Source organism: Equus przewalskii, chromosome 30, assembly GCF_037783145.1.
Source record: "Equus przewalskii isolate Varuska chromosome 30, EquPr2, whole genome shotgun sequence".
In the NCBI taxonomy this organism is placed as follows: domain Eukaryota; kingdom Metazoa; phylum Chordata; class Mammalia; order Perissodactyla; family Equidae; genus Equus; species Equus przewalskii.
Window position 1 is genome coordinate 16,202,874 of NC_091860.1, and position 13,509 is coordinate 16,216,382.

Here is a 13,509-nt window from a genome sequence, read left to right on the forward strand (position 1 = left end):
TCTTCAAGGGCAAGAACCGCATTCATCATTTTAATATATACTACTATGACATATTATATACAAAAAATGTTGGCCAAAATGATAATACAAGTGCCTGCCAAGTGAACTTCAGAGACACATCCCAATAGAGCACGCTGCACTAATCTGACCCAGAGGAGAAGGACATGGAAAATGTCATAAAACAATGACTTCTGAAGCAAGGGTCTAACCACAGCATCCTGTCCCCTTGGAGGGAGTCATCAACAATGGCTTGTCATTAAATAACAGTCACAAAGCCATTTTCTGGCACTTTCTGACTGAACATTGGGAAAGGAGCGGGGAGAGGGAAATGAGGGAGGTCGAGAAGGGAGGGGCCGTCTGAAATTCTTCCAGGATGAACAGAACCATTTGTTTCTACCAGTTCTGGGACAGCTTTCAAAAAGACAGCCAAAACCATTCAGATTTCATTAATTTGGCCAACCAACTAAATTAAAATGTCCTTGATAAGAAAAGGCTGAAGGAATGGATATCGTGAGCATCCACAAGATTTGCAGGTATCCTCAGTTTCAACCAAATTTACCATAAATAAAAAAAAAAAAGGAACTATTTTCAAGGGCAATTAACTCCAAATATGTTGTCAAAAGAAGAGTGACTATCTTTGGCTATCTTAGCCATTTTCTAGCTCCATTTTCTTTGTTACAAATAAAATTTTGATCTAAATAAATCGTATTTTGTGAGTAAAAATAAGAAAAATTAGAGTCACTATATTTATGTTTCATTTGCTTTTTCTTCTCTTAACAGCCCCTATCACAGAGACTCTTCTCATCTTTTTATCATTTCATCTTGAGAACACACGAGTGTGGTCTCCCTGGCTTTTCCCATTTGAATCCAACTCCCTGAGCTTCCAGAAGAGTCTTCCTTGGGTGCTTCCAGTCCCAACAATGTAGATTCATGATCACAAACAGGGCAGCTTCTTATCTCTCACCACATCAAGTCTTAATCCAAACCCTGCATCTCTTTGGTTGTGATGTATATATAGCAGTTATACGATCAGGCTTAAAATTAATCTATGGAGTAACAGAAATATTAAGAATAACCATTTCCTTTTAATTAGCTATATTGGTATGCAAATCTTTATATCTTAGCCAGAAAATATCCATTTGTGGATAGTACTAAGGCTACTCACTTAAATCCATGACGTGAGCCAAAATTTTGTGTAAATAACTGCGTTATATTATAACTGGTTATAGGAAAGTGGTTCTCAGACAAATTCCCATGGATGACCTGCCGAAGTGAGGATATCAGTTTGATTGAGAATTCAAAAGCAGTAATTTTTTTTTAAATGAAAGAGAGGTTGTTTTAGTCTAGCTACTAGACTACAAATTCTTTGAAGGGAGGGACTATTCAATTCAACTTTATACCCCCCAAGAATAACAGAGTATCTGATATGCTCTAAGCAACAAATAAATATTGAATATATTAATAAACCTCAACATCATTAAGCTAAAAATTAAAAGTTTGACTTTATAATGAATGAGATATGTTTAACCATCCTTCTTGTTTTACAAAGCTCTGCATACATATTTCATCTCTGCCCTATACTGATAGTCATATCACTTAAGTTTATGCTAACATTTGGCATTCATTCTTGTCTCCTCAGTTGATCATGTTTTTTCTTTATTTTATTAGAATTTGGGCCATTTGATTGGAAAGGACAAAGAGAACTAAAGTCCCCCCCAAGTGGCAAGGTCTTAATTCAAGGATGCACATTTGTAGGAACTCGGAAAAGCTGAACAATAAGCCTTCAGAAAGGCCAAGAACCATGTTAGATCTCCGCTCCCATGCTCTGCCATTAACACAACCTGCTGTCCCCTGAGTGCGCCTTCATGGGCCACGCTTCTGGAAAGCTCTATTTTCTGCACTTTCTGCCACTTTGATGGTTCTTTCCTTTTCTTATGTATATTCTACCACAAAGCTTCTGCTTCCTCACAGTATTTTTACTCAAAATTTGGGCTTGCCATGACTTTAACTCTCATCCATGACAAATTTTCAGCTCCTGCTCCCAGCGCTAACAGATTCCGTGAATTCTCCATTCAAATTGCTTGAGCCAACTGTTTATCCTAATCAAACACATTTTGGCTGCCTCTTGGGGTTGGGGGAGTGTGCCGTCTATGTCCTTCATATAGGGCTGCCCTTTGGCAGTAATGATGGGGTCAGCAATTTCACATAGTAGAAGGCTACTGGCTGGCAAGTACATGATTGACATTTCTAATAAGGTTGGCATAATCATTCACTTTATATTGCTTATATCAGCTTCCCTCTTTGCTTCTAAGATTAATTTATTATGAAATTGTCTCAGATCATTGTTTATTGCCTGAAGTTTGCAACAGTTCTAATTTTTTATGTTATGTGAAGCTAAAAACAATGCATGGCACTTTGACGTTCTGTATTGATTCATGAGTTATTATTTGAAATCACTATAAAATATATTTTAGTACTTGACTTACCGAAATTTATGAAAGATTCGCAGGGAATGAAGAAAAGTTCTTTATTTAATCTGAGAAAAGTTTCGTCATTCTGGTTGCAATTAGGACACACTTTTTGAAATCAGAGAAATCGGTTCACATTACTAATAAAAACCGACGGTGAAGCTTCACTCGGAAATTGAAAATCTTGAGCTTAGCTGGACTACGTGGTAATCTAGAAGCTATTAATGCAAACATTGATTGTGTTAGTCTATGCTTTACTGAAAGCAGAGCCATTATTTAAAATAAATAAAATCATAAAACCATTCTTGCATGGGAGAATATGAGTAGACTTTATCTTCTTCATGTGCCAATTCATTTAATATGAGAATAATTTTCTATGCATCCCCTTCCATCAGTTCCTACAAGCTTATCTTCAGAAACCCACGTGTCTGCAGTCCCTTCTTTCTGTTCCCTTATTATGAGGCTAACCTTTCCCCTTCATGACGTACCGGCATTAACAGGATACTGTTGGGAAATGAATTCAGAAAGCCAGTATTTAGATGGCACCTCAGTAGTTATATCTGACCCACCAGAAGTCCAGCAGTTAACTAAAGACTAAAGCCTGAAATCTAACCATAGATGAACCTGTATCAACTCCAAGCGACAGCCATTTTCTCCAGATAGTAATGGAGTAGAGCTGTCAGAGAGAAATGCTCACCGATTTGATGATTGCATAAAACACCATGGAGAAGTGCAATTCTCATCAAGGGCTTAAAAAGGTGGAATAAACACGGAACATCCAATCATCTCCGAAAAAAGTCAGAGGGTCATCCTGCTTTTCATAGAGCAGTAAGGTGAATAGAACCCAAATCAGTGTCTTTTAAGAGCATTCTTTAATCAGTTTGTACGCGAATCACAGCTCAAGAGTCAAGTTCAAGGGAAAGAAACAGTGCAATAAAGAATCATATAGGAAAAAAATGAAAAATCAGAGAAGTACCCTCTAGCCGTGATGACTTTTTCCTTGGAAGTAGAGATTCACTTCCAAATTTTAAGTGCTTTTTGACGTGCAGAAGAAAGAATTCTACTTTTTTTCTTGTTTTTGTTTTTTTTTTTTTTTTTTGAGGAAGACTAGCCCTGAGCTAACATCTGCTGCCAATCCTCCTCTTTTTCTTTTCTGAGGAAGACTGGCCCTGAGCTAACGTCCGTGCTCATCTTCCTCTACTTTATGTGTGGGACGTCCCCCACAGCATGGCTTGACAAGCAGTGCCATGTCCACACCCGGGTTCCGAAGCAGAGAGCACAAACTTAACCGCTGCACCACCGGGCTGGCCCCCAAGAATTCTATTATGTTTAAAAAGAAATGAGCATATGATAATTATAGTTCAGAAATGAAAATTCTATGAAATTGGTTGCTTTGAGAGGGATTGGTCAAGAGTTCTTAAAAGCAATAAGTTCTTAAAACCACAAGAATTTAACTAAAGTGGAGGTCTGCACTATATGAAAAAAATACACGGAGTTCTCTTTTAAAACGTTTGTGACCCCAAAGGTCATGACAGGAGAAAGCTCTGATCCTCTCTCTACCCATCTTCGTTCAGACAAAACTTAATAGGCACCCCTTGCTGAGAGCCCTGAAATATAAGATTACAAGTTCTAAAGTCTGTCTGTATTGCTGCCTTATTCAAATTTGAGAGGTTTGGGAAACTTCTGGCAAATTATTAAATCACTTTTAAAGGTATGTTCAGTGTTCTTTCAAAAAAAAAAAAGAGGTACTGAGGCTCTGATCGTTCCTCATATTTTGAAACAATTTTTGTAAAGTCTCTTTCTTATCCCTTTTCACTTCGGGTGCCTCCTCTCCCTTCTCTATTGTTCTAGAACTGAAATTTATTTTCATCAAAATAAGTGGACAGGTGAATCGACTTCAGCCAAATTAACCTTGCTGGAAGGAAAGCTCCTCAGAGGTTTTAGCAGTGTAACCTATCACACACCATCACACACAGGGCTATCCTACTTCTTGCTGTGGCACCTGAAACAATTTCAAGGTGAGCAGTTAGTAAGACTCCCACAGAGTAGAACTTTCTGGAAATACAAAATCCACATTATATTTTTCATGCTGGATGTTTACCAGAACTGTGTCTGCTCAGACCCATGGTTCCAACAAGACCAGTGATGCACAAGGAGAAATAAATGGTATGGATCAGATCAAGCAACAGAAGTACTTTGCAAGGAGTTAAAGAATATAAGGTATTTTATTTTAGTCCTTTTATTGATAAGCTCTTCACAGTGTTGCTCAGCTGTTTCTAAAAACTTCAGTCGTAATTCAGTGTTGCCAATATTTACAGACTGCCTGAAAAAAATATTTGTTGTCATTTTTAGTTACTTAAATCAATTCAAATATTAAGTCTTTACTCTCCACAAATTTTTGCCAGGCACTAATTCTACTGGAAGGGCAATTCTGGATTTTTCCTACAAACTCTATTGCTACTAGTTACCTTATGTAACTGAGGAAAACCAGTGTTGCTGAGCTTAAAGATGTTAACCCTTCACTTTCGAATCTTTAACCACAGTAGAGCATGGTTCATTAAAAAAGTTGTATCATCGTGTTCTACGTATGCACAAAGATCATCTGGGGTTTTTGCCCTTCAAGATCCATTTCCTTTTTTTTCTGGAAACAACATTTGGATTTTCCTTTGAGAAATTCTCCTCCTCCATTGTCTGCAGCCTTGGTGAGAGGGTAAGTCAAGCAGTGTCTTCTCTCCTGGCTGGAGAAGATCTGGGCCATTCAGACCCTCTCTTCCGGGAAGGTGAACCTTGAATAACTTGACACAAGTTGACCTGAGGTGAGCTGACTTGCCTCAGATGGAGGCCTCTGAAGAGCTTAGCCACAATTCCTGACACACAGGTTTTCATACTTCCTACACCTGATGCTGACTTTCAAATTTCCTTTGATCCTGTGAGCTCTCCTCAAACAATAGTGTGCACAAAAATCACACTGAGAGATTACTGAAAGTGAAATAATGAAGATCCATCCTTGAGATGCAGATTCTATGAGTTTGGGGTGGTTCCCAGGGATCTGCAATTTTTTGGACAAACATCCCTAAGAACTCTAATGTTAGTGACCCCAATAACACACTGAGAAACACTGCTACAAACTACCAATGAATTGTTTTAAAATTAGAAACAAGTGATTTCTTTTGTGTACTACCAAATAGCTCTATCTTATCCACCCTCTATAAAGCTTAGGAGGGTGATCACTAATAATGAGGCATGTAACCTTGGGGGACAGAGGAGGAGAGAGGTTCCTGATCTTGCATGTGGGTTCCTTTTTCTTTTTTTTTAACTCCCCCTTCCCCACCATTCTGCCCTGTCCCCTTCAGTGAGGACTCTTGAAAATCACAAAGAAGCCTCTGTCCTGATGAGTGTGTGTCCCATTCATCTTTGTAGAAAAAAGGGTGCAATCCACTCCCTTTGAATAACTATCACTTTGTTTCATAGTCTAATATCCATCCTAAAGAATGACCTGATTCTCCCAACAATGAAATGACTGAAGAGAAGTCAGTGAGGCATTTGAGGAAGATTCCCAGACTCCCTGAGATCTTTACCAAAAAAAAGAAAAGGTGAAAGTTGGAAACTACAGTAACTCCAGGATGCCCAGTGCCTCAGTTGCAGAAGTGGAAAACTCTGCTTTGCCCCTTACTCCCTTTACTCTGCATTGCTGTTTGGAAATCAGAGTGGATTACATCAATTATTTATTCCTTGGGTGACGGGGAAGAGAGTGCTGATAAGCTCATCACAAAAGTGCAAGCAAAAAAAAAAAACCCCAGTCGACAAAAAATGAAGCCACTTCTGATGATTCAAACAGAAGAGAATTGGCTGTTATCTCAATGTAATACCAAGACAGAGAACAAACAGAGGAGTCTGGCTCAATGGGAGGCAGATCTATTCACCAGAAAGGTCACGGGCAATGGAAGGCCTCTAAACCAACAACACAAAGGCTGCATCAGAGCCATGGTACCTGCCTGAGCTTCAACCCGGGGAGGAAGGAGGAACGACACATCTCCTAAAATAGGAGCCACTTGTTTTACAGATGGGAAAGATGGTAGGGCAGCTTTTAATACATACAGCTCTTAAAGCCTTTAATTCAAGGCTTCAAAAAAGAAATAATCCAGTGGTGCTTTTATTTTTAAATGGCTGTGCTCAAAGATACTTTAAAATATGGGTGCTTTTAAAAAAACATATTTACCTACTTTGTAACCTTTGTTTTTAAATGAAGTTAGTTTGTAGGTTTGAGTTAATTTCATCATTTAAATCAAGCTAAGATTTCTTCTGCGCTCCAGCAGGTCCTTGCCAGGGGTAAATAAACTGGTTCTTGCTTTAGATCCTCAAAAGAAATAAAGAGAATATAATCTAAACAATGAAAAGAGGCCTGAAGAGTAAATGATTACACAGTTTCAAACTCTAGCAACAAAATTTCTCTTCTACTTTAAAAATACAGAAGAGACCAAGGAATTGTAACTTTGTATCATCGCAAAGCTCTGTGTGGGTTTATACACACATAAACACATCCATATAATGAATTTTATACAAATATAAAATAAAAATTGCATATTATATGACCAGAGGGAACAGAAAAAATGGTAATGGAAAAATAAGAATTTGATAATATTTCTCCAGCGCTATTTGTTTATTCAACAAACAGGTCATGAGCGTCTGCCACAGGTCAAGCATTGTTGCTGGACAATAGGAATACAACAATGGAAAGGGAACTTAGAGTTCAAAGAGGGGCAGACAATTAAAAGAGTAATTATGATAAGGTATATTAAGAGTGATCAGAGGGAATGAGCAAGGACACCTAACCCAGGCTTGGGAACAGACGCCACTGAGGAGCAGAAGCAAAACAGAGCAGTGGGTGTGGGGCAATGAATGACATTCAATGCCATTGGGACTTCAGAGTGTGAAAGTGCTAGGAGTTAAGGCCCAGGAGGCCAACAGCGGCTTGACTAAGAAAGGCCTTGTGGGGTGCTGGCCCGGTGGCGCAGTGGTTAAGTTCCCACGTTCCCCTTCGGCAGCCTGGGGTTCACCAGTTCGGATCCCGGGTGCGGACATGGCACCGCTTGGCAAGCCACGCTGTGGTAGGCGTCCCACATACAAAGCGGAGGAAGATGGGCACAGATGTTAGCTCAGGGCCAGTCTTCCTCAGCAAAAAGAGGAGAGTTGGCAGCAGATGTTAGCTCAGGATTAATCTTCCTCCAAAAAAAAAAGGGGGCCTTGTTGTAGCATGTTGATCAGATGGCACTCACGTTCTCACAGGGTGGGACTCCACAGAGGGTTCTGAGCAAGGAACTAACATGATTGCATTTGAGAAAAATCACAGTGGCAGCTAGAATGTGGAGAAGGGATTGTTGAAGAATTAAGACAGACAGAAAAATGAGTCAGGAGGTTACTACAGTAATTTGGGAGGGAATCACTGGGGCCTGGATTAGGGATGAGATTGGAGAAATAGAGAAGAGAACACTATGTCGAAGAGATGTCTGCACTCCCATGTTCATAGCAGCATTTATTTACAACAGCAAAGACATAGAAACAACCTAGGTGTCCATCAATGGATGAATGAATCAAGAAGCTGTGAGAGAGAGAGATACACACACAATGGAATATTATTCAACCATAGAAAGGAGGAGATCTTGCCATCTGTGACAACATGGAGGGCCCTTGAGGGCAATATACTAAATGAAATAAGTCAGACAGAGAAAGAAGAAGACAGCACGATCTCACATCTCACTTATACATGAAATCTGAAAACAAAAACAAAAACAAAAAAAACAAACTCATAGAAAAAGAGATCAGATTTGTGGTTACCATAGGCAGGGGGTGGGAGAAGACGGAATTGGAGGAAGGTGGTCAAAAGGTGCAAACTTCTACTTAAAGATAAATAAGTAGTAGGAATGTAATGTACTATATGACAACTATAGTTAACATTACGGTATGGTATATATGAAAATTGTTAAGAGAGTAAAGCCTAAGACTTCTCATCATAAGGAAAAATTTTTCTTGTTTTTTTTTCTTGTTTGTATCTATATGAGATGACGGATATTCACTAAACTTATTGTGGTTATTGTGGTAATCATTTCACGATACACGTAAGTCAAATCATTATGCTGTACATCTTATATATGGTATTGTATGTCAATTGCATCTCAATAAAACTGGAAAAATATATATACAAATTTGACTTTAAAAGACATAGGTCTATAAAAGTCAAATATCATCTTTCAAGGACATCTTAAGACATAGCTGGAAAAACTCCAAGTGATTTAAGGTATATTATACATATATATATATATATATTCAAACCACTATGCATATAAATCTTATTCCATTACCTATGGAGGAACAGAATTGATGCCAGCAAAAACTCTTTCAAAAGTCATTTACCATGAAAACATATTTTCCAAGGCATATATAATAAGCATGTAGCTTAAATTTATTTTAACTCATAAGATAATGCTGCTAATTTGGAAAAAGTATGAATTGTAAGAAAAAAACTATAATTCAAAAAAGTGTATTACCTACGATTCGACTAAGCAGAAATCTCTGTTAACTGGCACTTTGGCACTTCTCAAGTTCAATGACAATTAACTTTTATACTCAGAAGCACTATAAAATTTGTGTTGATTAAATTTGGTTATAATCCCGTTATTTAAACATTATTCCAAACAAGATAAACACAACGTTGTCCATAGAATAAGAATAAATTTCAGTTCAATCTCAGCGTGGCCCCTCTCGGACTCTGTGGCCTGTGGCAATACAGTTATTTATCTCATTTGAAGTTTTCTCATCTATAAAATGGTGACATTATCACTTGCCTTGCGCACTCTTAAAGGTTGCTTTAATGTCAGATGAAATGATGGGCCTAAAAGTATTTTATAAACTTTTCTAAACGATGATGTGAACGTGCACCAGGTAACCACAACAATCAGAATTTAACCAGAGTCCTGAATTGCTCAGAAGTTATTGTATATACAAAGGTAATATCTGGAGATCTCACTACATTTACACACCCTAACATTTCAGAAGCAATCATATGCTAAAGCCTGGATGCTCTTAGAAGAGACTGGTAATATTTAGACTAGGTCATCCTTCACCATCTAACTCGTTTATCAAAGCTTTTCAAGACTACTAGTATCAAGGAACAACACAGGCAGTTATTAACCAAGCCAGTTGAAAGCATTTATCTACCATGTTCCTCCCAACCACTCTCTACTACTCTCTTATTTTAGCTCCTCTGTCTCATGATCTCATTTCACAGTGGCTTCCAGTTTTTGAGAAACAACTGTGTCAAGCAATATGCTAGGTGCTGACAAACATTATTTCATCTGAACTCTCAAAATAAACCTTCAAGCTTATACTATTTCCCCAATTATACAACTGAGAAGACTGGGCTTCAGGAAGAGAAAAGAACTCCCCACTATCACAACAGAGAAAAAAAATAACATCAAGAATGAAACCCAGCTCAGCCTGATTCCACATTCTGATTATGTCTGTATATTCTACTTTGCCTCTATCATTTATTATGCTCATTGCCAGCTGCTTTTCTCCTCGTCAGTTCTTTTTTTAACAAAAGAAGCCCAAAAGACAGCCTACTGGAAAAAGAGGCAAGGACTTGAACGGGTACATCATAAAAGAGGATACCCAAACAGTCAACAAATATATGAGAAGGCGCTAGATTTCATTAATCATCAGAGAAATGCCCAGTAAAACCATAATGGGGTAATTTATACATTTGTCAGACTGGCTAAAATGTAAAAGATAACACCAAGTTTTGGTGAGACCCTGCTGGTGGAAGTGTACATTGATTGAACCACTTTGGAAAGCTGTTTACCAGAGTTGACTTAAGCTGAATCCATCCATCCATCCATCCATCTATCCATCCATCCATCCATCCATCCATCCATCCACCCATCCATCCACCCATCCATCCATCCATCCACCCATCCATCCATCCATCCTATAACTTGGCAATTTCATCCCTGTATTTATAACCAACAGAAATGCATACACAAACATTCACAAAATGACATGTCACAAATATGTATAGCAGCACTATTTATAATAGTCCCAAACTAGAAGCTACTCTAATGCCTATCAACAGTAGCATCGATGACTATCCTCTTTTATGATGTACCCGTTCAAGTCCTTGCCTCTTTTTCCAGTAGGCTGTCTTTTGGGCTTCTTTTGTTAAAAAAAGAACTGACGAGGAGAAAAGCAGCTGGCAATGAGCATAATAAATGATAGAGGCAAAGTAGAATGACTAATCGATGACTAATATGTTACAGTCACATAATGGAATACTATACAGCCATGAGAATGAGCAGGGCACATCTGCTACAACTACATGCAACCACATGGATTAATCTCATAAATATAATGATGAGCAACATAAGCTGGACAAAAAAAGAGTATATATTGTATGAGTCCATTTGTATAAAATTTGAACACAGGAAAAACTAATCCATGATGTTAGAAGTCATATTAGTACCCTGGAGGAGCGGGGAGGTGATTGGCAAGTGGAAGGGAAGCTAAGGATGCTGATATTGTTTAGTTTCTTGATTTTTGGTGTTGATTACATAGGCCTATTTATTTTGTGAACTTTCATCAAGTTCAAAATGTATGATTTCTGCACTTTTCTGAAGGTGTGCTATATGTCAATAAAAAGTTTACCAAAAAGAGTTAGTAGCAATCTCAGCTCCCCAATGCATGCAAGTGGCCATATTTTAGAAGTGTTTCACAGAGAGGCACACAGAGCTTACTATGCTTGTGTATTCTTTTAAGAGTATTTATTCAGCTGACAGATTTTCCCATCATTTAACAAAATAAAAATTGCAAGACAATTTAGACAAAAATAGGAAATTCTTCCGAGATATGAAGCTGAGTTCTAAAAGAATGATTGTTAGGTGTAAACAAAATAATGAAACTAGTTTGTGAATTCAAATAATAATGCCAAAAAGAGGCTTATGCAATGGATTCTATAGAGAAAGAGAGGGGCCAATGTCTACAGGGCGGCCGGCCATTCACAGAACAATTTTTGAATATAGAGGCAACTTGACACAAGTTAGGGGAGGGTATCTAATAAAGGTGACAGCTGTGGAAGGTAAAAACCTAGAAACAAAGCACTATGGCAGATGTACATAACTTTATTCAAGACCCACATAACTTTGTATTCTTTCTGAGAGACAATGTTAGAGTAGGAGGAATACTTAAGAAAGCTGTCATACTGAAAAAAGACATAAGAACTAGTGGAGGATTGAGATACGTACACACACATATGTATCAATTGACTTACATATTATACCTAATATATATACTTTCACATATACACACTTCTAATTCCTAAACTTTAGGTGGCATATAGTACCGGTATGATCTAAGTCATCACTCCCTTAAAATTGACAAGAGAGCTGACAAAGGACAACAGGACAGTCCATTTAATGGACATGTAATGGGCAAGGTCCCAATTACTACTACTCCATATGGCTTGGGCTGCCCTTTGCCCTACCATCTACCTGGTTATTCAATGAGCAGCTTCCAGACTCCACATGTCATCTTCTTTGCAGGCAAATTAGAGATCTCACTGGCAGATATATACATAGTGGGTTCTTTTCCTCCAAGGAAATGCAATATGTTTCAGATTTAACGTACCTCTTGCCTCGAGTTGGCTACCTATAAAGAAAACTGCAACCCATATATAAACTGTCAAAGAAGAGAGGCAAAAACAGCAGCAGGTAAGTCACAGGTAAGAGTCAAGAGACAAACGTTCTAAAATAAACGAAAATTTATTTCTAGGGACCAAGGTATATGCATTTCTTTTATCTTTAAAATACAGTTGTGCTATGTGTTTTGTGTCCTTAACCAAATTACAGGGTAAAAAGTTTAAGAATTGGCAGATGACCCAAATCTTCTAACCTTTCACTCAAGATTCCAGAAAATACAGATTTTGCTGGCTCTTCTATGTATTTACACGTGCAATGTCAGAAAAAGGACAAGAATAAACAGGGTAAAAATTATTGCTTTCTTGGAGTCCTTATTTCAGAATTCCTCTCTCCAAAAAGCTACATAACCAGAGATTTCTTCTAATTCTTTATATAAAAGTAGAAACACATAAAGCCATGGATTTGTCAGTCTTCATTACTCTATAAAAATACAGATTTTCATTTTCAATTTATTTTTATTTTTAATTTAAGATTTCCTTTATGTGGATAATTTCATACTTTAAAAACTTTGTGACACTTATTCCCAAATCTCATTAAAAAGCAATTAATTTTTCAGTTGAAACAAACAAAAAAATCTATTCCTGAAGATGTCATCTTCAAAAATCTTTGCTGGCTACCTCACTACTACATTCATTCCTTACGTGTCAACTGTTGCATTCAAAGACAAATGGAACTGAATATATAACAATGAACAAAAATCTTTCAATTCAAGGGGATTTTAATGCTTTTCCATATTTAAAAAAATTGAATATTATTTTTAAGATTTGATAGGAATGTAGCTATCTCTTCTCTACCCTGCCATCCCCCAGTCTCCAACTTTATTATTTAAATCATATCAGATTTTGACCTTGTTTGTCCCAGAAGTGGTACCTATATCTCTTCCAGTGGCCAGTTTTCCAAGGTCACAGATTCTTTTACATTATACCCTTAAGTATTGATTAGCTCTCTGTGTAGATTTTCTATTTGTTTGGCAGCCAGGAATCTCAGATGAGCGTTAAGCAATTCAGCACTGCAGTTTGGCCAGCCTGCATAAACCTCTCGTTCCCCTTCACATCGCTCCCTGAAAATAAAGTGGCCTCATGCAAAAGGAGAACGGAAATAAAGCAAGCGCCTCTTCGGAGCTTGTCGGCCAGCGTACTGCACAGCATACTTCAATTAGCATCCAATCATTTTAAGTAGTGATACTTCAGTGTTTGTGGAAGGCTGCCTTGTAGAATTTAATACTCAGACAGCCATTTTGCAAAACACGGCAGGTCCATGAAATAAGGACTATTTCAGTGAAATAGTCACAGAAT

General features: G+C 37.8%; 1 protein-coding gene across 5 annotated transcripts in view; it reads right to left on the reverse strand.

Moving 5' to 3' along the window:
* The window catches only part of CACNB2 (calcium voltage-gated channel auxiliary subunit beta 2), a 353,051-nt gene that overhangs the window by 223,547 nt on the left and 115,995 nt on the right, over window positions 1-13,509 (reverse strand). The window lies entirely within an intron of this gene.